At 49.8% G+C, this 27810-nt stretch overlaps 1 protein-coding gene across 3 annotated transcripts in view; it reads left to right on the plus strand.

Moving 5' to 3' along the window:
• The first annotated feature begins 657 nt into the window (after positions 1 to 657).
• The window catches only part of ATN1 (atrophin 1), a 414646-nt gene continuing 387493 nt past the window's right edge, over positions 658 to 27810 (plus strand). For 2 of the 3 annotated variants that reach the window (XM_069650647.1, XM_069650649.1), the window contains exon 1: positions 659 to 1984. The gene's annotated coding sequence lies outside the window, so the exon portion shown is untranslated. Of the gene's footprint in view, positions 1985 to 27810 lie in introns of all 3 variants that reach the window. The other variant, XM_069650648.1, reaches the window with a different exon arrangement.

Here is a 27810-nt window from a genome sequence, read left to right on the forward strand (position 1 = left end):
GGTGCGCATTACCAAATAAACAAACAATACAGCACAACGCTCCCCATGAAAAACTACCCCTAAGGATGACCACCTTATTCAATCCCGAAATAAGAGCCTGCTTATATGAGGCCCATCTTCTCCCCGTGTAAGTTCACACTTTATGCATGCCACCATCCGGTAAAGGAACCACGGAGGACCGTAGATTCAATGCCACTCCCCTTACCCCGCACCCCCTCGCTAATTCATCCCACAGACCCGTGTTTCAAAAGAGCCCCACGATAAAGAAACCGATTACAGCCCACGCCCCAAGACCCCCTCTGCTGTAAACATTGATTCCGTAGCATTTTTTACGTGCCCTATATATTTTGCTAGTTGGCTAATTATAATTCTACGTATAAAAAACTACCCAATTTCGTTCGCCTGCTTTCTGTAAATTTAACCGCCAACATCGAACTCCGTTCCACCCCAAAAACTAAACTGGATCACCAACCAACTCTTCAGATCACTTCCCAGCAATAAGAATCCAGGCCTGGTTTTCCCTGTCTCCGTTTGTGCTCTCTTGGCCTAGCAGCCAACCCTCCCTTGGTTCTCCCTCTCCCGCCTCCTCCCTTTGTGCATGGATATTACAGGAACTAGCAGAGAGAAATAACATTGACAGAGGGGGTGACCATAAGAAACTCAGCTAATCTAACAGCGGAGAGGGAATGCTGGGAAAACACACACACCCCCGCCCCCCGAAACCGAACACCAGACACGCACTGGTAGTGGGTGGTAGATAGGGGGAGCTGGAGGAGAGGCACGTAAGAGTTGGTGGGGTGAACAAACACTCTTTGGGGTGGGTGAAACTCCTCTGCTACGCCCCCACCCCCATCTCTCCGAGGACCCTCCCCAGCTCCCCCCAGGGCCCCTCCTTCAGTTTGGTAGGGATAAGGGAAGGTGCATTGTGGGAGGGAGAGACAATTTGGAGTCTGACAAACCAAAAGTCTTTCTTCTTTTCCCTCTGATTCACGGGACACACAAACCTACATGTACACAGCAGCAGCGATAGTTGCATTGTATCCTCTGCTACAGGATGGCTAGACGGGCGATTAAAAGGCTTTGAAATTGGGGGTGCCCCACTGCTGCCACCGAAAGCATCCCCTATTCTCCCCCAACTCACCGGCGGTTGTTTTAGGGGGACCAGAAGAACCTTTAAAGGGAACAGTATAACCCCCAAATTGGGGAATTAAGATGCCCCCCCCTGACCCAAACACTGCCGGTGCCCCCTGAATACACTGTACCCAACCTTTTTGTGCTAAGGACCCACCCCGGCGGCTTGGCGGTCGCGATCCTTTACCACTGCTTATATTAAGGTTTTGGGGTACTGGCAGAAGGGGTGCAGTCTTTTTTTAGGATGGGGGAATCTATTTCTCCTCTTATGTAGCACCTTCCGGACGCCGGCCATTTCTGGATCTTTCTCCAAGCTGCAAGAGCTGGGGGGTTGGAAGGATCTCGCTCAGTAATTTGGGTTGTGCTATGCCCGCCCCTTTCCCTGAGAACTTCCCCCACTCCCCCCTCGGGAAGGACCAGGAGCCCCCAGGAGTATTGATATTTTTTTATTTTAAGTGATTTGTGTCGCGAACTCCAACGTCAGTACACAATCGGAGGGTCTCGGCTCTGCTGCGCACTCCTACCGGATATACCCCCGCCCTTCCAGACAAGGGAGAGGAGCCCCCCCAGGAGTATTTGTTTTATTCCGAACGCACTCTACAAACTCAGTCGCCGAAAGACTACCGGAGGCTGCCAGCGCCCCTCCCCCTCTGGTGATGGCGGATCGCAGCCCGGAGCCGGCTTGAGGCCCCGGGTCCATGGAAGGGATCTAGGGGCGGTACACGAAGGGGCGCCAACGCCCCCAAAAAGGAGAGGCGTAACACACCCGACGCAGCACCCCCAGAAATACGGAGTAAGGATTGAATAGGGCTAAAGCTGGAGGCTCAGTGTGATACTCCCCAAGAATCGCCAGGTAAGATAATGGAACTGGGGGCTCATGCGTGCGGTGGGCTGGGCTCATTGCATTGAACGTAATTTCATCATGCTTTGTTTTGCGGGCAATTATTTTGCACATGTCCGTTTGTATGACAGCGTCAGGCTGGGCTGGGCATGTGTCTGTGTGTGCATGCCATCGTTTGTATGTGAGTGGATGGGGCGACTGTGTATAGGTATTTCATTGTGTGGGCATCAAAGAATATATGCCCATTACAAATGTAGGTGTCGCTGTTGGTTGGTCTGTGTGTGCATACCAATACATGCTTGTCAATGGCAAGTGGTGCATGTTGGTGAATGCATGCTAGTCTTTGCATGTATGTATGGCTTCGGGTCTCTTGAAGTCACTGTACGTTAGAATGCAGATTTCAGCGTGTACGTCACGTAATATGTGAGTATGTACTACTATGCACGCCCCCCATGCTTAAGAAATTTGCGTGTGCGTGGTTTGCACACATTATTAACATGTCTGTGTGCTCATTTGTGTTAAGTATGCACGCTCATATTGTGTGCTTTTCTGTGTTAAACTGTGTATAATCAGTATTTATGTGTGTATGATTGTGTGCATGTTGGTTCAAATGCACCAGTCTGCACGAGTGGCAGTGCCAGTGTGTATCGATCGCAAAGATGTAAAGTGCATTCATGAGGCTAGACTTGTCCTTGATAAACATGCTTGTAATGTGGTTGCTTGGTAAGAGCTGCTGTAAATGCGCTTGAGTTCCTATGAATGTGCATTGCATACATCAATGAACACATTACCTCTGAGTGTGCGCAGCAATGTGTCGGGCACAGTTGAGTTTTCACTCTGCAAGAGTATGCATCATTTACGAGTGTGAACGGCATTTGGCAATCTGCATACCGTTGGCGAGCTCCCACAGCATGCATGAGGACACTGGAGTGATTACTATCGGCACAGTATGGTAGATGGAATGTGCATATTATTGGCGTGTGTATACATTACACACGTGCTCGCTTCACTGGAGAGGGAGGAAAACGTGCGAACGGCAAGCAAGAATGTAAATATCACTGGGGTGTGTACAACAATGACAGATGTGCGCTGCGTCTATAAGCTTGCCTGTTCTCGAGGGTGTACTGCATTCAAGACCACTAACTGCACGCTTTCAACACGTTTCACTGTGCACTTACTCTTTACATGATCACTGTATGCACGATTAGTTTACTGCATGCATATTTATGTTCGTTCTGGGTCGGTGATTACATTCTTGTTATGCACGTGCTTGCACGTCTGTGGCATGTGCGCACAGGAGGCACTGGGTGCATGATTGCACATAAGTACACAACCGTGGAAAGTACAACGTGCGCAAGTGACCACATATTTAGCAAGCATGCATATCTTTCCAGCAGTGTGTGATTCATCCATAGTATGCAGCAGTTTACCTCGTTGTTTGAATACATCCGTAGTGTGCAATCTTTGAGTTTGCGCGTCATTATCACCTGTAGACGTAATGTGAATTTATAATTTTGCAGACTTTAGCCACTTCCTGAGATACAGTCATGGCTGCAATTTACAGGTGCACATCGCAGTTTCTGCTCACAGATGCGTACTGTGCACATTCTCGGGCAACAATCTCATCTAGTGCAGTTCTTACCAAGCTCTGTTTACATACACGTGTTTTGCTAGGTCGAGACTCGTGTATGCAGCTTATTGGTGAGAGTTCAGTTCATTGTGCTCTGCATGCATCTGTAGGATTATAATACAACTCTGATGTTGTAACTTTCCCCTTGAACTCCCCTCTCCCCCAGAGTGAACCCATCTCCTTGCATCTGGATTTTTAAACTGCACACAAGTAAATCAATGTGCGAGTGGTCTCAATAGTTCGAGTCCCACCATACTGTACTTCGTGATGCGCGTCTATTGTCCACACGGGCTGGGTCTTACTATATAATCCATCTGTCCTCTTCCACCTCATCCAAAGGTATTATAGAATTGTTGCCACTCCATGTCTATGGATGCACTCTCTTCATGAATCGCTGCAGTGGTATTTTCCATCAAATATATATATTTTGCTCTGTTGGACCACTCTTTCAAGTAGGAAGGGCTGTCCTCTTCCAATACCTGGCACAACATGCTTAAGCCGCCAGAAGAAGAAAGTGCACCAGTGGTGAGAGGACGTACCACCAGTCCTCCCGCCTCTCTAGATGAAATAGCACCAACATTGGGTCCAGCCTGCACCCCCAACACCCCAGCATCCTTGATCCAACGCAGGACCTCTGCAGTGCCCAGTATACCTGCACCCTGGGGCAGTCCCACCACATCTGCCAACTGTCTGCTTCATTACCACAGCTGTGCCAGCACTCGGGGTTCACTGCGGGGACTATCTTGGAGACACGTGTTGGGTCGTACTGCCAGCGGTGCATTAACTTCAGGCTATGGAGCTTATACTGGCATGATATTGATGTCTTAAAAGCTCTCCACATCTCTTGCCAAAGGTTTTCATCCAGCTCCATACCCAGGTCCCTTTCCCACCTCCGGCAAAGTCCCTGCACTGCCCCCCTTTTTTGGTTCTAGCAGAGCCTCGTAGAGACGTAAGATTAATTTCCGTGTACCCATCCAGGACCTTTTCCACGGGTATGAGATCCCTCTTTGAATTGGCGCCTTTCACTTTTCTATTGTCAAGATTCCCTTTTAGTCTAAGGTACAGGAGCACTGATAATTTACCTATGTCCAGGGCCTCTTCTAAATCATGAATACTTATGAATTCTCCTCTCTTCCACAATTGACCCTCCCTCAAACCATGACTGATAACTCGAAACCTCTGGTATGATTTCTCGTACAGGGGGGCTGGGCAAATATGGCTTATCAGGGAGGGCAACCTGGTGATCCCACCCGCTCTCCCTCCCATGCTCAGCACCTCCCAGTGGACCCAGAGAATCGGGTGTTCCCGGATTCTCCACGGGAGCCTCCCCCTTGGGACCCAGAGCCATTCCCTCACCGTTGCTGGGAGCATATGTTGATTTTCCAAGTATACCCACTGCCTCCCAGGGTCCTCCCTCAAGGGTGGGACCATTGCCCTAAGTTGTGCCGCCCCGTAATACAACATTAAGTCTGGGAGCCCCACGCCTCTGTGGTCCTTCTGCAGTATTAAAGTCCCATATCCCACCCTGGGTTTCTGATTCTGCCAAAGGAACCATAAATTCCGTGACTTAGCTTCTTTCAAAAGTGTCTCCGTGCACTGATAGGCAGCATTTGAAACAGGTACAGTACTCTTGGGAGGAGGGTCATCTTTATTGCATTAAGCCTCCCCATCCACGACAGCTGTCCCTTACCCAAGGCTGTCATTTCAGTAAACAACTTGTTGAAGAGGTGGGGAGGTGTAGTTGGCACGACCCAAGTCCTCCCTTGGTTTAACAATGTTGATGCCCAGATATCTCATGCTGTCGAGCTGCATTTGTAACCCTAGGGGCCTAAGAACCTCAACCTCTCTTAAGCCATCTGTGGCGAAGGAAGGGGCACTGACTTGCACTGACTCTCCTTTGTTGACTCTGAAGCTAGAGAACTGCCCGTACTCAATTATTGCCAGGGCTGCAGGGATGGAGCTGGTGGCATTCACTAGGTGCAACAATACGTAGTCTACATAAAGCCCCAATTTAAATTCCCTACCGGCCACCCTGATGCCATCCAACTGTGAGGCCATCCTTAGTCGCTCAGCAAGCACGTCCATCGTTAGCCCGAATAGGAGGGGCAAAAGGGGACAACCTTGCCTTGTCCCCCTTTGCAGTTCAAAGGGCCTCGACGTCTGCCTGTTAACGGTCACCCTGGTCACCGCCCGTATCCCTATCAAGATCCGGTCACCAAACCCAAATTTCCGTAAGACCCCATATAGAAAACTACAGTCCACCCGATCGAAAGTCTTCTCGGCATCAAGGGCAACCGGCACCGGGTTCCCTTCCTTGCTGAGGCCTCCATTAGGTGCATTGTTTTACGCAGGGTGTCAGCCCCCTGCCTACCCTGAATGAACCCCACTTGGTCTGAGTGTATTAATTTTGGCATAAGTCCCTCCATCTGCGTGGCCAGCACTCTGGTAAAGATTTTAGCGTTTACATTAAGTAGGGAAATGGGACAATACGACTTGACTTTCTGGATCCCTACCAGCTTTTGGTACGACAGTTAATAGTGCCCTCTCAAAAGAGGGGGGGCCCTCCCCGTGTTCAAAATGTTGTTAAATAATTTCGCCAGATGTTGGCCGAGAGATCCCGCAAAGGTTTTGTAAAACCCGACTGTGTACCCGTCGTCGCCCGGTGCCTTCCCCAGGGTAAGCCCACCAGTTGCCCTTAGCACTTCATCCTGGGTGATTTGCCTTTCCAATTCAATGTTCTCGCCACTTTGGAGGTTTGCCAATGGCACCTCCCCCAGGTATCTGTACAGCTCCTCCTCCTCTGTCCATCCCATAGAGCTGTTCATAGAATGTGGCAAATTCCTGCACCACATCTCCGGGTAGGGAGTGTAATTACCCTTTCGAGTCCCTGACCCCTGATACCCACCTCTCTGCCCATTGACCCCAAAGCCTGGTCACCAATTGTTTCAGAAACTGCAGACTGGCAATCACCTTCCCCACCTCTAGGTCTCTCAGCTCCTGACTTTTCTTCTCTCTTGCTACCCTCAAATCCTCCTCCTTCCCTTCCCCCCCCTGCATTCCGACATCTCAAACTTATGGATCTCCGACCTGAGTTTCTCCGCAAGTAGAATCCTAACTCTTTTTGGCAGCGCCTTCTTGAATAAGGAGGCCCCTCCGGGTCGCCTTGGCCGCGTCCCATGTTATGCCCAGTTCCACCTCCCTGGTGTCATTAAAGCGAAAGAACTCTTCAATTGACTCACTTCATTTTGAATGGATTGTGTCCTCCCACGTATTCCTCATCTTAGATATATTCGCCAGCTTGCTGCTTCTTTTGGAAATTTTTTCGCCAGAGGGCGATGTGCTTGTGGCCACGTAGCTTGGTCCCTCGAAGGCTGACGTCATCTGTCGTATAAAGTGCTCGAGCCGCACCCGTTGGTTCAGTTCCGTTTTTCCGAAATTCTGCTTCGTGTATCGAATCAGTTTTTCTCATCGAGAAATGTCTTCTACCTCAACCCCAGACAACACCCAAGACGGGTTTTAAAGTGTCTCAAATGCGGAAGAAAGATGTCCATTACGGATCCTCACCGCAACTGTCTTTGGTGCCTTAGTCCTGATCACCGAATGGAGGAATGCGGGTCGTGTCAGGCGATGTCGAACAAGGCTCTCAAGGAGCGCCAAGGTAAGCTAGCGGTGGGGGAAGAGTCTTTTAAGTCTGCAAAAAGACTAAGACTCAAGAAAAAAATCTCATCATGAGTCGAGGTGATCGAGGTCGAAAAGTCTCTCGAGCAAGTCCTCTTCCTCGTCATCGGAAAGGCGACATCATAGATCTTCGTCCTCTTCTTCCTCGCCCGACAGAAGATTAATTTCTTGACCTTCGAAACATGATTCCCCAAAGAAATGGGAGGCCTTTAGGGCTTCAATGCTAAACATTCTTGTGAAGGCGGCCCAACCCACTCAAAGTTACGTGAAGAGCATGCCCCATTCCACTCTAAAGGTGACAGAGGGAAATCCAAAACGTCTCACACTAAATCCGACAAAAAGTCGAGGGTGTTCTCGGACGATGATTCTCCAGCGCCTCATGAGACTATACAGAAACATTTGGTGCATAAATCGAGGTTGCCTGAGGACAAAATGGCATCCTCATCGTCAAAGTCAGCTATCGACTCGACGCGTCCTTCGACAATGGCGTCGATACCTTCGGCCTCTGCATCGAAGCCTTACTCGATGTCGAAGCCCACCTCGGGGATTCCTTTGAGCGTATCGAAGCTGGCGTCGATGCCGTTGACGCCTTTGTCCGGGAAATCTTTCATACCGGTTCCCAAGACGACAACTATGGCTAAGGCTAGGTCTGTTCCACCTTTACCAGAAAAAATGTTCCACCCTCAGCCCAGCCAGAAATTTTTTAAATCTATGTCTGCTATTTTTGAGGAACAAACCTCTTCTGAGGAAATTACATCAGCTGGTGTTTGATTTGGGACAAGAGAAGTTCCTGAGGAACTGGTAGATCCTAAATCAAAAATGTCAGACCAGTATGACTGCCTACAATCGGCCAGTGGCCTAGATGCCTCACCTGAGGTAGATTTTGAAAGGCCTGACCCCACAGACCATGCTGAACCGGGGTATAGGAACCTCATGGGAAGAGTGATGGAATTTATGGGGTGGAAGTCAGTGTCCCCAAGATATGACCAGGAAGACTTAACAGATATTATTCATGAGGGACCTCAGAAAGACCCAGTCCTTCCCTTCCACAAAGCTCTTCAAAAGAGAATTATGACAAATTGGGAGACGCCTGAATCTCTACCAGCTGTAAATAAGAAATTTGTAGGAAAGTATAGACCTGCTCCATCGGATCCAGAATATTTATCTAAGCACCCTTCGCCCAAAAGCTTGGTGATTCAAGCTGCGACTGCGAACAGACAGTCGGCTTACCCCTCTATGCCCCTTGACAGGGACGACAAAAAGATTGACGCCTGGGCGGGGAAAGCTTTTACTTCTGGTAGCATGGCCCTTAAGTCTACAAATGTGACTTGTGCATTAGCTAGGTTTACTTACACCCCGTGGAGCTGTTTAGATGCAGCAGCTGATCAGGATGGTTTCCTGGCGATAGTAAAGGATGGAAAGGAGGCTATGGAGGAGTGCCTCAAGTCAGGACTGGAAACTGCAGAGAGTATAAGCAGATCCATGGCATCAAGCGCAGTCTTGGGTAGATTTGCATGGCTAACTAAATATGGCTTTGCATCTACAGTCCAGATTACTCAATATGCCCTTTGACGGCTTGAGGTTGTTTGGCAGCAAGGCGGACTAGAGCTTGGAGAAGCTGCAGACCTCGAAAGCGGCAGCAAAATCACTCAGCGCCGCTATAAGGCAACCTCAGCAACACTCTTAAGAAGGGTCATCTTCCTGGAAGAGTCGCCCTTTTCGCTTCTATTCCTCTTTTGGAAAAGGGAGAGGGCAGGCCAGTCAGAGGGGACAACAAAGAAAACCCTTCAGCGGTGTAAAAGGGAGAGGCACTAGATCAGCCACAGCAGCGGCTACTACCCCCTCAGCCACTGCTGCAGCTGCTGCAAAGCCACTTTGAAGCCTTAACCCACTAGACACCGGTGGGAGGCAGAATCGCTCAGTATCTGGACGAAATGGCGGGGCATTACGTCAGATGCCTCACTAGAGATAGTGACCCATGGTTACTGTCTTCCTTTTCATCCAAGGCCTCAAGATCATACACCGGGAGCCAACTCTGTCAAAATTCCAGACCTGCTCCTTGTGCAGGAGATTTTAACCCTGCTAGAGAAAGTTGCAATAGAACATGTACCTTTAGTGGAGAGGAACAAGGGTTGGTACTCCCCTTATTTTCTCATTCCCAAAAACAACGGAGGATTGTGACCCATCTTGAACAAATTCCTCAGAAAGGACAAGTTCAAGATGGTGACCCTTTCTCAGATCCTTCAGGCTCTTCAGCTTCAGGCCTGGCTGGTTTCATTGGACCTTCAGGATGCATACTTTCATGTGCCAATCCATCTCAAACACAGAAAGTACCTGAGGTTTGCAATTGGCGGATCTCACTATCAGTTTCGAGTTCTGCCATTTGGGCTGACCTCCGCCCCGAGGGGTCTTAACCAAACTAATGGCGGTAGTGGCTGCGACTCTCAGGAAGGAAGGGATTCACATCTACCCTTATCTGGACGATTGGCTAATCAGGGCAAATTCACCCGAACTGGCCCTGGAACATCTGGCCATAACCTGTCACTTCCTACACAAATTGGGCTTCTCCCTCAATTACAAGAAGTTAATGTTAAAGGACATTTGTACCGCGCACTATCACCACCGTAGTGGTCCCTTGGCGCTCTGGCGGCTCTGAAAAAGGGGGAGGGGAGGTGAGTTAGTGGGAGGAGGCAGGAAAAGTTAAGAGAGCAGTGATGTGCTGTTGGCGGCCTCAGCCCGGTGGGTCAGTTGGCTGGGCCTGGGGTGTTTTCGGCCGGTAGTCGTCGTGTACTGTTGTGCAAAGCTATGTGTGTTTTTGTTTTTTTGTTGCAATGTAGTAAAGTTTGTGCGGTTTGTTGTGCTGTAGGTTTTGGTTGTGTTTGGTTTGGAGTTTGAGAGGTGTATGCAGAAAGGGAAATTGTTAGTAGCGTTGGTTAGTTTGCATCTCTATCCTGAATTGAAGAACTCAGCTTGTGTAGTCTCCCCTGTTGCGGCTCTATCCTGATCTGGGTCTGACCGGCCTACAGGTTCCTTACTCCTCTAGCACCCACCTCTAACATGCTCTACCATGGCTCCCTTTTCCTCATTTAGACTCTAGTGGCCAGTGCATCTGTTAATGACAACCTCTCAGGTAGTGGGGATGATTGTCAATGTCTCGAATTCCAAACCAACGTAGTACCTGGCGGTAATTGGATTACGGGGCGGACGAAAGTGTAGGTGGGATTGTCTGGGTTAGTTGACTCAGTCTCCGTGTGTGCCGCCTGTGTTCCTGTTTATCCGATGTCACCCGTCCAGCTGCCGTGAGCCTTGGTCTCCCCGGTCAGGGATGTCCGTGTCTTTCCGGTTTAGTTATCCTTTTTACCAGTTTCACAAATGATTCTGAGCCAAAGACTCCAATTCATCGGAGCGGTCCTGGACACCACCTCAGGGAAAGCCTCGCCTCCCGAGGAAAGAGCTCACCGCATTCTGCAGATGGTAACAAAATTTCACAATGCCCAACATCTGCCAGCGTTCATGGGATCCTGCATTTTTCTGGTGCTAGAGGCTCGACTGACGATGAGATCCCTACAATGGGCCCTCAGGATTCAATGGTCCCAGTTTTCAGGGGATATGTCAGATCTTCTACAAGTCCTGTCCAAGGTGGCTCAAGATCTGCTATGGTGCGCTCACAAGGAAAATATCCTCAGAGGGGAACCGTTTTGGCAACGATGGCCGGAGATAACTGTAGTGGCGGACGCCTCACTCACAGGGTGGGGAGCCCACACCAATGATCTGAAAGTCAGTGGTCGTTGGTCTCCATCAGAGTCCAAACTACACATCAACCTGTTGGAGCTGGGGGCAATCAGACTAGCGCTGAAGGCCTTTATGCCCTCTGTACAGGGAAAGAATGTCCTGGTAATGACGGGCAACACAGTGGCCATGTACTACCTCAACAACAGAGGAGGTGTAGGATCACTCCCACTGTGCAAAGAGGCAATGCAGCTCTGGTTCTGGGCAATGCAAGAAGGAATCTCTCTGTCGGCAGCTCACCTAGCTGGAGAGCTGAACACGGTGGCGGACGCTCTGAGCAGGCAGAGCACAGTCCCCCACGAGTGGGAGCTAGCTCAGGAAGTCCTTCAAGAGATCTTTGCCCTTTGGGGAACCCCTCAAGTGGAGCTGTTCGCGACCTTGGCCAACCGGAAGTGCGAACTGTATTGCTCAAGGGAATTTCCCCCAAGAGGAGCTCTAGGGGACACGTTCGTAGTGGACTGGGTATATTCACTCCTTTACGTGTTTCCTCCAGTCCCTGTGGTTCCTCGTGTAATCAGAAGGTTGAGAAAGTTCAGGAGGACCGTCATCCTAATTGCCCCGGACTGGGCCAGGAGGACGTGGTACCCGGACCTTCTGGACATGTCCATCTGCCCTCCAAAACGTCTTCTACAAAGAGAGGACCTTCTCTCGCAGGAGGAAGGTCGGGTTCTCCATCCAGAGCTCAAGACACTTAACCTTCACGCTTGGCTTCTGGGAGGTTGAGATATAAGGATTGGGACCTCCCGGATGACGTTATGGAGATTTTGCTTTCGGCCAGAAGGCCAGCAACAAAATCCTTACACCGGTGTCATAGGAAGAAATTCAGTAACTGGTGCAGGGATAAGAATGTGGATCCTTTTCAATGTACCACTCCCATGGTGCTTTCTTTCTATTACATTTAGCCAACTCCGGGCTCCAATTTGGAACTATTAAAGGCTATTTGGCAACGCTATCGATGTTCAAACGCTCCTCAGAAGAAGTTTCATATTTCAAAATGCCTTTAGTTATCCTATTTCTTTAAGGATTAACAAATGTGTCCCCTCCCCCCGCCCCTTTACACCATTCCAAGTTCCTATTTGGGATTTAAATTTAAAGTTCCTTGTGTGCCCCTTTTGAGCCTTTACATTTTTGTCCTTTAAGGCTCCTAACTTAAAAACGGTTCTACTAGTGGTTCTAACTTCAGCCCGCAAGGTGAGTGAGTTGCAGGCGCTCTCTTGCAAGCCTCCTCACACAGTTTTCCACAAGGATAAAGTTGTTTTAAAGGTCAAACCTTTTTAGTTTTGGATTTCCATCTGTCACAGAAAATCCCTTTACCAGCCTTTTATCCTCCTCCGCACGCTAGTAAAGAGAAGGAAAGATTCCACAGACTAGACCCTAAAAGGGCTCTCAGCTTCTACATATCCAGACTGGAAAGATTTAGACAAACAGATCAGTTGTTTGTCGGTTACACTGGACACAAATTGGGCCTTGGTGTGTCCAAGCAAACTATATCCAGATGGATTAACGTAGCGATATCTGAATGTTACAAATTGGCTGGGAAGAAGCCTCCAGATGGTTGTTTAAGGGCTCATTCAACCAGGGGCATAGCAACTTCCACGGCTCTTCAGAGTGGTGTACCAGTGCAGGACATTTGTGCTTGCAGCCACTTGGTCATCAATACATTCTTTTGCAAAACTTTATTGTTTAGACACACTTCTTACCAAGGAGGCCTTTTTGCAAAAGCCGTCCTTTATTCTGTGCATAATTAAAGAACTATAGTACTCCCTCCTCCAAATTACAACTGCTGTGGGAGTCTATCTAAGATGAGGAATACGTGGGAGGACACAGTCCATTCGAAGAACAAGTTACTTACCAACTGTAACATTCTTTCGACTGGATGGTCCTCCCACGTATTCCTCATCGACCCTCCCAACCTACCCCTCCATACAGTTTTTACGCTTTTTGCACTTGTACTTCCTTGAGAGCCTGACATCTGCCAACACAAAATACAACTTATGCGACCCTGAACATCGAAAAAACAGAACTGAACCAACGGGCGCGGCTCGAGCCCTTTATACGACGGATGACATCGACGGCGGCCTTCGAGGGACCAAGCTAGGCGGCCTCGCGCACAGCGCCCTCTGGCAAATATATCTAAGATGAGGAATACGTGGGAGCAACATCCAGTCGAAAGAACGTTACAATTGGTAATTAACTTGTTCTTCTCTCACAAAGGCAACATCCTTCAACAGGACGTCCTTGTACTGCGACGATGATTCCCGGGGCCTCAATCCCGTCAGTACTACATCCATACCCACCATATAGTGATCTGACCAACTAATAGGGGAGTGGTCACTTGTGACTCTACTGACCTGTCGCTGGTGCAAAAACCAGTAATCGATCCTTGTTTAGGATCCATGGACGGGGGGGAAAGCGTTGCCCCTTTCTGCGGGGTGACATTCCCACCATACATCGATCAGCCCCTGGACCGACATATAACCCATGGGTCCTTCTTCCAATTGCCCTAACCCACCTCCCGTGGGATCATGCCCACCGCTGTGGTCCGTATCTCGGTTTGCCGACATGTTAAAATCGCCCCCAATAGCACTAAGCCCACCATGCGACCAAGTATCTCCCCCAAGGCTTCCCGTAGGAACTGCATCCGTCCCGAGTTTGGGGAATATATCGAGGCAATGGTCAGTCGTACTCCATCAAGGGTCCCAGAGATCAATAGTGCCATCCCGTCAGCCCTCCTCCAGATGAGTGGATCAACTATCCGAGTTCTCTGGTTAAGGATAATGCCTACTCCACAAACCCCCCGCCACCCCTTTTTGGAGAGCTCGGAGACCCAGAAAACCTGGCCAACCTGAGCTCCTGGTACACATCTTTCCTCCCATTGAATCAGCCCCGTCTCTTGCAATACATCGAGGACACGATTCCGAATTTCCCTTCCCAACAGTGACCGCTTGGTGGGTGAATTCAGGCCCTTAACATTCACAGTCCCCACCCTGAGAACCTCTGCCCAGCCCCCATTCTCAGAGTGTGCCACCTGGAAGCATGAACTTGCGTCCCAACCACTGAACTCCTTGCGATGCAGTAACCTCCATCTTTATTCTCACTTTGACCCCCCCCTTCTGCTAGCCCTGAACCCACCCCCTAGAACAGAAAACTCTCCCTTTCGAACCGCCCACCATATGATGGACCACCAGGGCGACTGTCTGCCTTGCCCTTCATCTCACCCCCCCCAGTCTCATCTCTTACGTGACATTGTTCTCCATTCTGCCATCACTTTATTAGCCCCTTTCCTTTATCAAGAGACTCCAGACTTCTTCTGTGGATGGGTGTGTGAGCTTCTTAAACCTTCTGCCACCCGGCATCGTCTTCTTTACATTCTGTGGACCCACCGGTCCACACTGCTCCACCTGCTGTGCCTCCTGACCACTGGTCGCACGATAGTCAGCCTCCCCTCTTTTGAATGACTGACAGGGCGAATAGAAAGGACCAGCGGTATCTAATGCCCCTTTCAGTCAACCACTGCGTAAGCGAGAGGCAGTCTCTTTGGCGGGACAGGGTGATTCCTGACAGATCCTGGGAAACCTTCATTGCGTCTCCCTCATATTGGAAGCTCCCCAGGCGCTTCACCTTCTCTAGGACCTCAATTTTCTCTCTCTACCTTAGGATGGAGACTACCCTTGGGCCTTTGCCTCCTCCACCTCCACCGCACGCTCCTCTCCCACGGCCCAAAGCAGCTAAGTCAATGAAATTTGTCACATAGATGCTTTGCAGTGCAAACTAGGATTTCCCCAAAGCTCGAGGCAAAACTCGATGTAGCAACGCTCCAACACAGGTGCCAAGGTAAAAGCTGGTCAGTCCACTGGAGGGCCCAGGAACACTTCAGAGAAGGCTTGTTTGCAGGAGGAGGAGGCGTCAAGAGTGATTGGTGATTGGTTGAAGCACATTTGCAGGTCTTTGGAGATCGAGCCGGGCTTAGGATGCCAAACCTTCTCAACGCGGTTCTGGATAGTCCATGGGTCTGCTACACTTCCCTGGATACATGACCTATGGGTGATATGCAGGTCTGCACTAGGGCCCACTCCTCATATCCCAAATTCCTGTGAGTGCTTGCACCCAGCAGGCCAATAAGGAGATCTGCCCCACTCATGAACACCAGTAGTGGTCCAATCATGCTGTCATGCATACCAGACATCCTGGCACCATTTGTGTGGATTGGAACCAGAACGTCCCAGCCCACTTCCTGGTTACCCAAACACATAACATGCATTAGCCCGCGAAAAGCGCCAGCTTTCGCAGGTGAATGCATGCCCAATTAGGACTCCTGAGTCACAAAGACCAGGAGGAAGTCAAACTGACAAAATAGCCAAAGAAGACAAAAGACCTTGTGGCACGGCGAGTAGCCACAGTCGTGAGCCACGCGTGGTATGGCTCGGTAAAAGTTAATAAAAACATGAAAAAGCTTCTGCTGCCACCAGTCTACTCCTAGGCACATTGTCCAGTTACCAAAAATTCCTTAAGGGATATCTGGGGCCCGCAAACGCAAGGACCCCAGTGCGCGGTACAGTAATGTACTTTGCCCACTGAAATACGGTTGGCAACAAAGCCATACGAGTAAGAGAAACAATGTTTCTCAGTACTGATGGTCCGAAGGACAAGTCAGTTTGCCCATAACAGTGAGCGAAACCCCAGTGGAGTGCAACTGGAGGCTGTGCTTCACTGGTAGAAAGTCAGGACAGGAGGCTGAAATAAAATAAAACTTTGGGGGGGGGGGTCTACGTATATAGAGATAAAATAGCAGTAAGTGAAATTTTATCGAACACTACCCTAGAAGTCGTTTTTTTTTTCTTTCCTCCTTCCACAGTCCGGTCATTCGTCGGGAAGTCAAATCGCCCAGGTGTGTTTTAACAAAGCCGAGCAATCAACCTTGGAAATATCGGCCCTTTGTGATACATTAGTCTTTTCCAATTTCTTCAGGCTTGTTATTGAAGTTGCTCTCCTTCAGGGCTTCACCAATCTGTATCCATAATGTGGTTATTGAAGTTCCTCTCCTTCAGGGCTTCAGCAGTCTGTATCCATGATGAGTTTCTTCTCAGCTGTAGACCTGGGGAGGCTCATGGAGTCGTGCCTCTGGCTTTCATACCTTCTACATTGACTTTGTGACCATGTTTGCACACCCTTCCTGTGCTAATACTGTGGGGACATGGAGGCAGAACTCTCTGACCCCTCTCTGTCTGTGGAATGTGCACATGTATTTACTCTTCTCGCCTGTTAAATTCTCAAAATATGCAGAAATGGGGAGGGGGTCCTAAACTTGCAGCAATCACACGCCATCCACAATTACACCTGCACATGGAGTGTAAGCATTTAGCTGCTACTCTGTTGCTACATAGTTGGCCCCAACAGTTTGTGCTGTCACTTCTGTGCCATGCTTGCCCGATGATAGTAGTCCATGGGGGAGAGCATCTGCTTTATAGGTTGATTTTGGCGCCATCTGCATTGCTGCAGCCTTAACAAGCCTTCCTGGCTCTTTATGCTGCGGAACCTGTCCGATTCCGAACGTTTCCGGTTCCGCCTGCAAACATCAGCCTTCCCTCCGGTGACCCACATCTTGCTGGTGCCGGTATCTTCGACATGCCGTCTGCCTTGCCATCTGCTTGCCCGTAGATTTGGGCCTCTACTATCTAGCCTTTATTATTGGGTATTACAGTGCAGGAGGCGCCACAGGAAGCAGAGGGCGGCCATTTTATTTGTGAGGCAGTTCTGATGTGCAGGGCTAAGACATCAAATGCATAAGTAAGGTGAGCTGGATGGCAATGACTGAAATGACTGCAATACTGTGCACAACATTCAATATGCACTGCACGTATGTGAGCGTACAACACTGGTGATTCTCCAAAGCATGCAGGGCCTGAACTTCATTTCTGAGTGTGACTTCCTTCCTAGAAGGCAGAGCTATTCCGATCAGGCTAATGCAACTCCCAACACCATCCACTGCGGTGTGCCCCAGGGATCCTGTATTGCACCTACCCTTTACAACCTATTTACGAAGCCACTCTTTAACAAACTGGACTCGCTTGGCATAGCATACACGTACTATGCCGACGATACGCGAGTACTCCTACTTCACTGGTGACTACGACCAAGACGCAGCAACCCTCCTTCGAATTTACACCAACATGCCAACTTGGATGGCTGCCAATGGTCTCTGCTTAAAAAGGAACAAAACCGAGATCATACTCCTAGGCCCCAAGGAAATACTGCCTAAACTTAACAAAAAATATGACCGCTTTACCATCGACAACACCAACATACCTGTCTCCACGTCCGTAAAGACCCTTGGAGTCTACCTTGACTCGACCCTCTCAATGACTTTAAAGGTCATCGACATTGTTTCCGCCTCTGCCCACACCACCAAACTTATAAATGCCATTAAACCTTTTCTAACCCCCCCCCTCAAACTGTCTCTCCATCACTTTTGCCACGACAGGAGCGAAATTTGACTACTGTAATGCCCTCCTTGAACGCACCTCAGCCAAAAACATTAACAGGCTCCAAATTGTGCAAAACAATGCGCTCCGCGCAGCCCTTGGCATCCCCAAAAGTGTTCACATCACACAAGCCAGGCGAGCCGCGCACTGGCTCCCAGTTAAGGAAAGGGTCAACTTTAAGATCCTAACCCTCCCACAGAAATGCATCAGTCTCTCTGCCCCTTCCTACTTATCTGATATCATCTCCAGAGACACCTCTACACGCCCTAAAATAATTCAACACGCCAACCAACTCAGCGTTACCCACATAAAAAGAGCGAAAGCCGGAGGTATAGGTTTTTCCCTCACATGGCTCCCAAACTGTGGAATGCTCTTACCAACGCACTCAGAGCTGAACCATCCCTATCCACCTTTTGCAAAAACCCTCAAAACCACTCTGTTCAAATAGCTCCATCTGCCTATTCAGCATAACATGTAACTAAGTTTTCTGCATCCTCTGTAATCATTACGTTTTTTCCTCTGTAACCAGCAAGTTTACGTGTAACAGTGCCACGATGACCTAGGGCTGCTGTGCGCTTTATAAATGTTAATAAATAAATGCATGTGCACATTATAGGCATGGTGCAATACGTGCCTTGAAAAGACACTTCCTTAATGAGAGATCATTTACTGCATGTACCTTGCAAATCTTAAGTGAGTTTGTGTCCATGCAAGAGTATTGGCAACATTGGTCAATGTGACTTCCATACCGGTGCTATCATCAATGGTGAGCGTGCACAGAGTCCAAGAGAGCAAATTGTTTTTGATTGTGAGGATCATTGGTGATTGTGCACTACCTGCATGTGTATGTACGGCTTCTGTTGTGCATGCGTATTGGAGTTTGTATCTGTTTTTTTTTTAGTGGCAACCTTCCTATAAGTGTGCACATAATCGACAAGTGAGAAGTACATAAGGAAGTGCGCTCACGATTCCTGTGTGAACTTCATTGATGCTTGGGTGAAACCATCATTTGATATTCTTCACTCTTAAAAAAATGGAAGCCCACCGTCATTTGTTAGCATCATCATGACCTCTCTACTAATTCGCCAATGGAAGAGGGCAAGGTGTCATGGACCATCAGCGCAGACCCTTTGGTGCACTAACGATTGCTCTCTACTCCAGCTTTCTGAATTTCGCCTTTCTCTGTCAGTGCTTTGTTCTGCAATGTCTCAAAACATTTGTAAGTAGTCGGAAGGTATCTTTTCTAACAATATGTGTGTGTGTTTGTGCGCACAACTCTGATGTTCGATTATGTGCACGTCTTTAGTGAGTGCACATTGTTGTAAAGGTGCATGTTTCACATTACTGGTCAAGCCCTGGGTGATTGTGCAGTATTCACGGGTGTTCTGGTTCGCCAACATGGGGTCTGGCATGGATTTACATGCTCATGAATATTCCCTGTCGTCCGGTTGGGAATCCTCAGTAAAAGAAAAAAAGTTTCACTTTCACTTTAAAACTGTTTATTTCGAAGGGATTGTGTCCTCCGACGTATTCCTTATCTTGATAGATTACATCCCAGCTTGCTGGCCTCGGAAATGTTTTTCAGTAGAGGGCGCTGCGCGCCGATGTTCCTCAAGCTGGTGTCCCTCGACAGCCTCCGTCTCGGAGCCGACGTCATTGTGCGTATAAATAGACTTGCGCAGCGGCTCTTGCTCAGTTCTGTTTTTCCGTGCTTCGTGGGACTCGGAATCGTGTTGCTCAGTTCTTTCTTCAAGAAGATTCAACTTATTCTTTGAAGATCTCTTAATTCGATGGCTTCCTCATCCGAACCATCGACCCCACGGTCCAGCTTCAAAAGTGGAGTGATTGTGGGAAGAAAATGTCGTTGACGGATCCTCACAGGATCTGTTTGTGGTGCCTGGGATCGGAGCATCACTGTTCGGAATGCGAGGACTGTATGTCCATGACGGCGAAAGCCTTGAAGGAGCGTAAGGGGAAGCTAGAAAGAGGTAAGACTCTTAAATCTTCTACTCCCTCGAAAGTTTCTTCGGCAGAGTCGAGACATTCGTCTCCTTGTCGTCACAGGAAACATTCCCGTTCAAGGTCTCAAAGCGGTTCCCATCAGTCTTCGAGATTGAAAACACTCTACGAAGAGGCGTTGTAGATCTCCCTCTTCTTCGTCTTCTGTCTCCCCGGAAAGGGTCACCTGCCCCACAAAACACAGCTCTCCAGCTAAGTGGGAGGAATTCCATAAGAAAATGCTTGGCGTCTTCGAGAAAGCGGCCTCGACCCCCCCCCCCCCCCGGAGACGGCTAAGACCCAAAAAATCAAAACACTGCGAATCGTTGCACCCGGCGAAAGAAACTACTCGAGAGCGTCATGAACCCTCGAGTAAAGGCTCTGCGTCGTCGTCGAAGGTTTCTTCGACTCATAAATCTGCGTCATCGACGCCTTTGTCAAAGGGTCAGTCGACGCATAAATCGGTTGCATCGACCCATCTTCGATGCCTATATCGACGCCGATAAAAGATAGACCTACAACTGTCACTACATCTCAGACAGTAGAGGTGTCGAGGACCTCGACCATTACCTCGAGGATGCCGTCGACAACTTCGACGACTCGGAGTAGGATTCCGATCCTCTCGAGTACTTCAAGGTCTCTTCTAACTTTTCGACGCCCTTTTCGGGTTTGCCGAGGCCTTTGACTTCCACGTCGACAACGTCGACGTTTTCTCAACCGGTGACAACCAGCTTGGCCCCCTCTGCTATAGAAATGGGTTTTAAACCATACCCTAGGTCTCATTATTTAAGAGCTTTGTCCTCTATATATGAGGAATGAGAGGATTCTGACCATGAGAGACGTTTTGGTTTACAAAGGACCACAACACCTATACCAGAGGAATTTATCTCTGAAGAGAACAGGTTAAAAGATCTTCAAGACTCTTTACATGAGGCAAGTGGTTTAGATACTTCTCCAGAAGTAGAGTTTGTTAAACCAGACCCTGGGGAGCATGCTGAGACCCCTTATAGGGTTCTGATGGCTAGAATAATCGAATTCATGGGGTGGTCTACACCTACACCTTCTTTTCAGCCGGATGACCTTACTGACATTTTAGTTTAAGGTCCACAGAAAGATCCTGTTGTTCCTTTTCATACTGCTCTGCAAAGAACGATCTCTGCTAATTGGGAAACTCCTGAAGTTATCCCTGCAGTTAACAAGAAACTATCTTCCAAATACAGGGTATCTGCTACAGATCCTGAATACTTGAGCATCCAACTCCAGAGAGTTTGGTTGTACAAGCAGCAACTTCATCAAATAGTAGATCTGCATACCCTACTATTCCACAGGACAGGGACGATAAAAGGTTTGACGCTACGTCAAAAAAGCCTTTTCGGCATGTAGCATGGCGCTTAAATCCATTAACGCCACTTGCAAGCTTGCAAGATTCAGCCATACACTGGGGGAGTGTGCTTCATGTGCGGCTGACTGTCTCCCAGAAGGAGAGGAAAGGGAAGCATTTTTAAACATCATCAAAGATGGGAAAGAGGCAATGTGCGAGTCCCTTCAAACGGGCATTGATTCTGCTGACAGTATCAGCAGGGCCATGGCGGCAAGTACCACAATCCACAGATTTGCGTGGTTGCGGAAGTCTGGTTTTGCTCCAAATGTACAAGCCAGACTTTTGAACATGCCCTTTGACGGCACTTCTTTATTTGGTAAGAAGGCTGATGACAGCCTGGAGAAGTTACAAACATCCAAGGCAGCAGCGAAATCTCTTGGAGCTGCAATCCGACAGACTCCGAATCGCCCCTCAGGAACCTCCTGGAGGGGTAGGACTTTTCGCTTTTACTCCGCATTCGGAAAAGGCAGAGGACAGCCAGCTCAAAGGGGCTAGAAACTATTCACCCGTGGTGGACGGGGAAAAGGTACAAAAACCGCAGCAGCAGGTGCCGCTTTACCCTCGACATCTGCGTCAGCCGCTTCTAAACCCCTCTGAGGTCTCTCCTCACAAGACACCAGTAGGGGGCAGGTTAACTCAACACCTGGCAGAATGGCAGGCTATTACGTCAGATGCTTGGACATTGTAGATAGTTGCCCAAGGTTACTGCCTGCCCTTCCTACACACCCCTCAGTCATCCACCGCGGAACAACTCTGAAGTTTCCAGACCCGCTCCTTATGCAGGAGATTGTAGACCTGCTAGAGAAAGGTGCCATAGAACCGGTACCTGTAGCGGAGAGGAACAAGGGTTGGTACTCTCCCTCCTTCCTAGTACCAAAGAAGGACAGAGGACTGAGACCCATCTTGGACTTGAGGGAATTGAAAAAATTCCTCAGGAAAGACAAGTTCAAGATGTTAACCCTTTCCCAGATCCTCCAGCTTCAGGACTGGTTAGTATCTCTGGACCTTCAGGATGCTTATTTCCATGTGCCAATCCTTCTCACACACAGGAAATACCTTAGGTTCACAACTGGCAACTCTCGCTATCAATTTTGAGTTCTGCCATTTGGGATGACCTCCGCCCGAGGGTCTTCACCAAGCTAATGTCAGTAGTGGCTGCAAGTCTAAGGAGGGAAGGGATCCACGTCTACCCCTACCTGGACGATTGGTTGATCAGAGCAGTATCTTCGGAACAAGCTCAGATCCAGCTAGATTATGTCTGCCTCTTCCTTCACAAGTTGGGCTTCTCCCTCAACTTAAAGAAGTCCCAGATGATACCATCACAGAGACTCCAGTTCATTGGAGCAGTCCTGGACACTTCACTGGGAAAAGACTCGCCACCAGAGGTGAGGGCTCAAGATATTCTACAGATGGTCACCAAGTTTCAAAATGCCTAACGTCTACCAGCCTTCGACTTTTTGAGGTTGCTAGGCCTTATGGCATCCTGCATCTTCCTTGTGCCAGAGGCTCGCCTGAGAATGAGATCCCTCCAGTGGGCACTAAGAACCCAATGGTCGCAATTCTCAGGAAGGATGTCAGATCTCCTTCAAGTCCCAGACAGAGTGGCTCGAGACCTTCAGTGGTGGGCCTGTCGGGAGAACAATTTTGGCAACCATGGCCGGAGATAACGGTAGTCACGGATGCCCCACTAACAGGGTGGGGAGCCCATGCCAACGACTTGACCATCAGCGGTCATTGGTCTCCATCGGAGTCCAGACTACACATCAATCTGTTGGAGCTGAGAGCAATCAGACTAGCGCTTGAGGCTTTTCTGCCATCGGTACAGGGGATGAATGTCCTAATAATGACGGACAACACGGTGGCCATGCACTACCTCAACAAAAGAGGAGGCGTGGGATCACTGCTGTGCAGAGAGGCGATGCAGCTCTGGTTTTGGGCAATTCAAGAAGGAATCTCTCTATCAGCAGTTCACTTAGCCGGAGAGAAGAACTTGCCAGCGGACGCTCTGAGCAGGCAGAGCACAGTCTCCCATGAGTGGGAGCTAGCTTAGGAGATCTTCGCCCTTTGGGGATCCCCTCAAGTGGATCTGTTCGCCACCAGTATCAACAGGAAGCGCGATCAGTTTTCGTTCAAGTGAATTTCCCCCGAGAGGAGCTCTAGGGGACGCGTTCTTAGTAGACTGGGAGTTTCCACTTCTATACGCTTTTCCTCCAGTCCCTGTCATTCCTCAGATGATCAGGAGGTTGAGAAGATTCCAGAAGACTATGATCCTAATTGCCCTTGATTGGGCCAGGAGAACATGGTACCCGGACCTTCTGGACATGTTCATCTGCCCTCCGATTCGTCTTCCGCAAAGAGAGGATCTTCTTTCGCAGAAGGGAGGTCAAGTTCTCCATCCAGACATTAGAATCCTCAACCTTCACGCTTGGTTTCTGAAAGGTTGAGATACAAGGATTGGGACCTCCCGGATGACATCATGGAGGTGTTGCTTTCAGCTAGAAGGCCTGCAACAAAGACTTTATACCGCTGCCGTTGGAACTGATTTTGCAGCTGGTGTAGAGAAAAGAATATCGAACCCTTTTCATGCAGTACACCAATGGTGTTCTCTTTTTTGCTCTATTTGGCGAATTGAGGTCTTCAAGTTGGTGCGATCAAGGGCTACCTCGCAGCGCTGTCAATCTTTAAGCGCACTGCGGAGGAGCCATCATATTTCAAATTACCCCTAGTAATTCAATTTCTGAAGGGGGTCACTAATGTCTATTCCCCCAAAGCCGTTCCAAGTTCCCTTGTGGGACTTAAATCTAGTCTTAAATTTTCTGATGGGGGGGGGAGGGGGGGCGTGGCTTGCACGCATGCCGTAAAGACAAGCTCCCGTGGAGCTCCGTCCGAGATCCTTCTACATGGAAATAATATTGCTTGAATAGCCCTGCAAACCGAGAATTGCCTGCATATTATTGTAGGGGAACTACTTCCCAACACTCGACCCGACTCTTGAGCCGAATTGGAACGGCGAAGACAGAAAACGTGAAGCCTAAAGTCGAGCCCCTGGGACCCGCAAGATGGCGCCGCCCGCTGCGCGCTAAGACTAACACTGCAGCCGATTCGGAACACCCTGTGGAGCCCCACAGCAGAAGACGCGCTTCTGCGCAACGGCCGGTCGATCAGCCCACCCGATCCACGGCACCACCCAAGCTCCGGCTGCTGAGTGAAGGACAACAGTACGGAGCACCGCGAACGCTGGCGAGCCCTGCGCAACGGACAAGAGGGAAGGCGCAGCCCCTGCAAGGCGGGAGCAGACACAGATCGCTTGAATCCTGCGTAGTGGAGAGGCCCGCAGCCCCGCGAACACTCTATCCCCGGCTTCGCCCAAGCTCCGGTTGCAGAGGGAGGCTGCAGGGTCTGGGAGTGATCCCCCGCGGCTGCAGAGCGGGGAAAATAGCACGCAACCCCGCGAACGCGCTCCAGCACAGCGGCTGGGAATCGGCCCACCCGATCCCCGGCTCCACCCGGACACCGGTTGCAGTAAGGAGCCGCGGAGTCGGGGACTGGCCCCCCGCGACTATAGTGCGGAAGGCCAGCCCGAAGCACCGGCGTCACGAGGCAGGAACTGGAACAGACCGAGCACGCCTGAAACTTGCGATATAGAGAAGCGGAGAAGGAGGCCGTGGAAGCCTTGAGGGCGGCTGGTGGACACGCACAGAAATAGGTGAGGAGGTGGAAGACCGGAGTGATTCCCCCCCGCATATTGCCCGCCAGTGCCCGGCCTGAGGGCGCGAAAGAGAAGACGACCCCGTTATCCTGGACTAACTCCTGAGCGGGGGGCCAACCCAGATCTACGGCCCCTATCGCCCTTGGATTGGGGCGTGAAGGAAGAGACTGCCCAAAAAGCACAAAAGGCCCACGCAAAGAAGGAAGCCCCCTGGAGTGGCGGGGGTGTTCTGGGGAACCGCCCACAACACTACAACCGGAGCCCCCCGGGGGGGGAAAAGCTTCGAAGAGAGCGGAAACCCCAAGAAGTCCAACTCGTAAGCGGCGGGACAACACCAACCCGCCCGCAGCCCATCGACAGTGCAGGCAGGAGCTACCTGATCATAGCTTACAGTCCCAGACTGGTCCACGGCACAACGCCTCTATGACCGGAGCCCTTAAAACAACCTACGTCCACAGTCTCTGGTAAAAAGATCGAAGATTGACCCGGGGGATGCTCGTTGCTAGATATAGCGGCGGTACTGGGGTTGGATCCCTGCGACCAACGATCCCCTGAAGCCCACACAGAAACACGTAACTGGGGTCAAAGGACAGATCCGCACTCTGCAGGGAACAGAACCTACAGATTTCAAAGCAGGGGATGTCTCCCCCCAAGAGTAAACCGAAACTGGTCACTATGGACTCCTTCACGACAGTCAGACCCCAAAGACCGTCACAACAAGATCGGGAACCCCCTGAAGAATTGCCCCAACAGGAGGAGGACCTCAAACACACGCAAGTCCTGCAAGCAATAGCTGCCCTCCGCACATCACTTGAAGAAGGTTGGAAGAGGTGAAATTGGACATGCAACTCATGCGCCAGGACACTCGCAACCTAACTGAACGGGTCACGGCGACGGAAACCGCCCTGCAAGAAAGCGTAGAGGACACCCGAGACCTAAAGATAACGGTTCGAGACTTGGAACAGAAAGTGGCAAGACTGGAGGCACGTTCTGAAGACGCTCAAGGACGAGCTCGCCGTAATAACATTCAAATACTGGGGGTCCCTGAGGACCTAGAAGGCCCAGACCCGACTGTCTTTATTGAAACACTGCTGCAACAGGAAATAGGGCCGGGGAATCTCTCCCAGGGGTTCTCCGTGGAAAGGGCTCACAGATCTCTCCAGAAACGTCCTCCGCCCGGATCTCACCCATGACCAATCGTAGCCAAAATTCTAAACTTCCGGGACAGGGAAACTATACTACGGTACTCCAGGGAAGGTGGAGAGATAAAAAGGAAAGTTTCAACAATAGTTATATACCTGGACTATACCCCTGCAGTGCAACGAGCGAGAAACTCCTATATTCCGATAAAAGCCTGGCTGAGAAACCTCAACTTAAAATACATGCTGCTCTATCCGTCACGCCTCAAGATACTCTATAAAGGAAAGGCAACATTCCTAGAGACCCCAGCCAACATGTGGCTCGAACATAATAATCTGGCCGACGACAAAGAAGAACCATCGAATTCAGACCGAGGTTGACCACACACCTTCCGGTGAGCGCAAGAAATGGACTGTCCCTGTGAAAGGGGGGAAAATAAAAACGAACAGCAGGCAAACGTACCACAATGAAGTCCTATTGCAAAGTAAGCCACATCGGACGAGAGCTCGGAGGAACACACGAGCGACAGTAAAGCAACCCACCCCACCAGAAAAGTGTAAGCTGTTTGCTCACACACAACCTGATCCGGAAGGCCAGGAGTGGCCTGGAAGGCTTAGGATCCCCTGAGCGCTGCAAGTTAAAAGCAACTGCTAGGGACAGTTTGAGTAGTTTTGTTTGGTTTTTCTCCATTTAACATAATGTGAGTTACTCAAGTTAAAAAATCTCCAACCAGCAAAAAGATTGAAGCCGTGAAAAGCGGACAGGAGGGGAGAAGGCTAAGATATGGTGAACGAGCAAATGACGCCAGCAGGGGCCGGACAAAGGCGGCTGAAGCACAATTGCTCCGTTATGGCATCTAACACTAATATAAAGATAATGACCTGGAATGTGAGGGGCCTGGGATCTTACTTACGTCGGAATAGAATCAAGTCCTATCTGAACAGAAAGAGAGTGCAAATTGCACTGTTGCAGGAGACGCACTGCACGGCTGACTCCCTGGCGAGCCTGGGAGAACACTGGGGAGGGCAGGGTGTTGGAACTTCGTACTCTAGATATGCAAGAGGGGTATATACTTGGATCCACCCACAACTTCCATTCCACTTAATCAAGTCCGAGACGGACCCTGAAGGCAGGTTTGTAATACTATGGGGCCGGTTGGAACAGGAAGAGCTATGCATAGTAAATTCCTACCTCCCCAACACCAACATTCCAACGCACCTAAACTCCATGTACGCCAAAATTGCACCATACAGACACGCCATCCTCTTCTGGGGGGGGAGACTTCAACTGTGTCCATGACCCGAAACTTGATAGGTCCTTCCCACACCCAAAAGGGCCCTCGGCGGCAACGACAGCCCTGTCCCTATTAACAGACAGGTTGCACCTGGCCGACACCTGGAGAGAGCGTCATCCTGATGCCCGGGGTTACTCATATTTCTCATCTCCACGAGACTAGACTATGTTTTCATAAGTAAAGAACATCTGTCACAAGTAGAAGAGGCTCAATACCTAGGTAGAACCATCTCTGACCACTCGCCACTCCTAATAGAATGGAATCACGCTGGCCCCAAGCCCCCTATTCCAATATGGAGAATGCCGATAGACGCCCTCGGCGACCTGGCATTCAGGGAAGAGCTACACAAATTTATAGACCGCTTCATTGAGCGAAACACTGGAAGGTTGACCATTTGAGCACGATAAGGGACGCCCTGAAAGTAGTGACGAGAGGGGAAATCGTAGCGAAGGCAGGGGGCATTAGGAAACAACTGAGGGGTGAACTGAACCAATGGGAGCAGCAGATTGAAGAACTTGAGGCAGCCCCGGTGGCTACTGACCAAAGGGAGGACAACCTCAAAGAACTTAGAACTAAATGTGCTTCAGTATGGGATAGGCTCGCCAAATTTGACTATGCCACCAAAACTAATAGAATACACACAGAGGCAGACAAACCAGGCAGAATGCTGGCTTGGCTCTGCAAGAAAGAACACCCCAGGCACACAATCACTGGGATACAGACTGAAGACGGTGAGG

Source organism: Ambystoma mexicanum, chromosome 3p (assembly GCF_040938575.1).
Source record: "Ambystoma mexicanum isolate Mex_15411 chromosome 3p, UKY_AmexF1_1, whole genome shotgun sequence".
In the NCBI taxonomy this organism is placed as follows: domain Eukaryota; kingdom Metazoa; phylum Chordata; class Amphibia; order Caudata; family Ambystomatidae; genus Ambystoma; species Ambystoma mexicanum.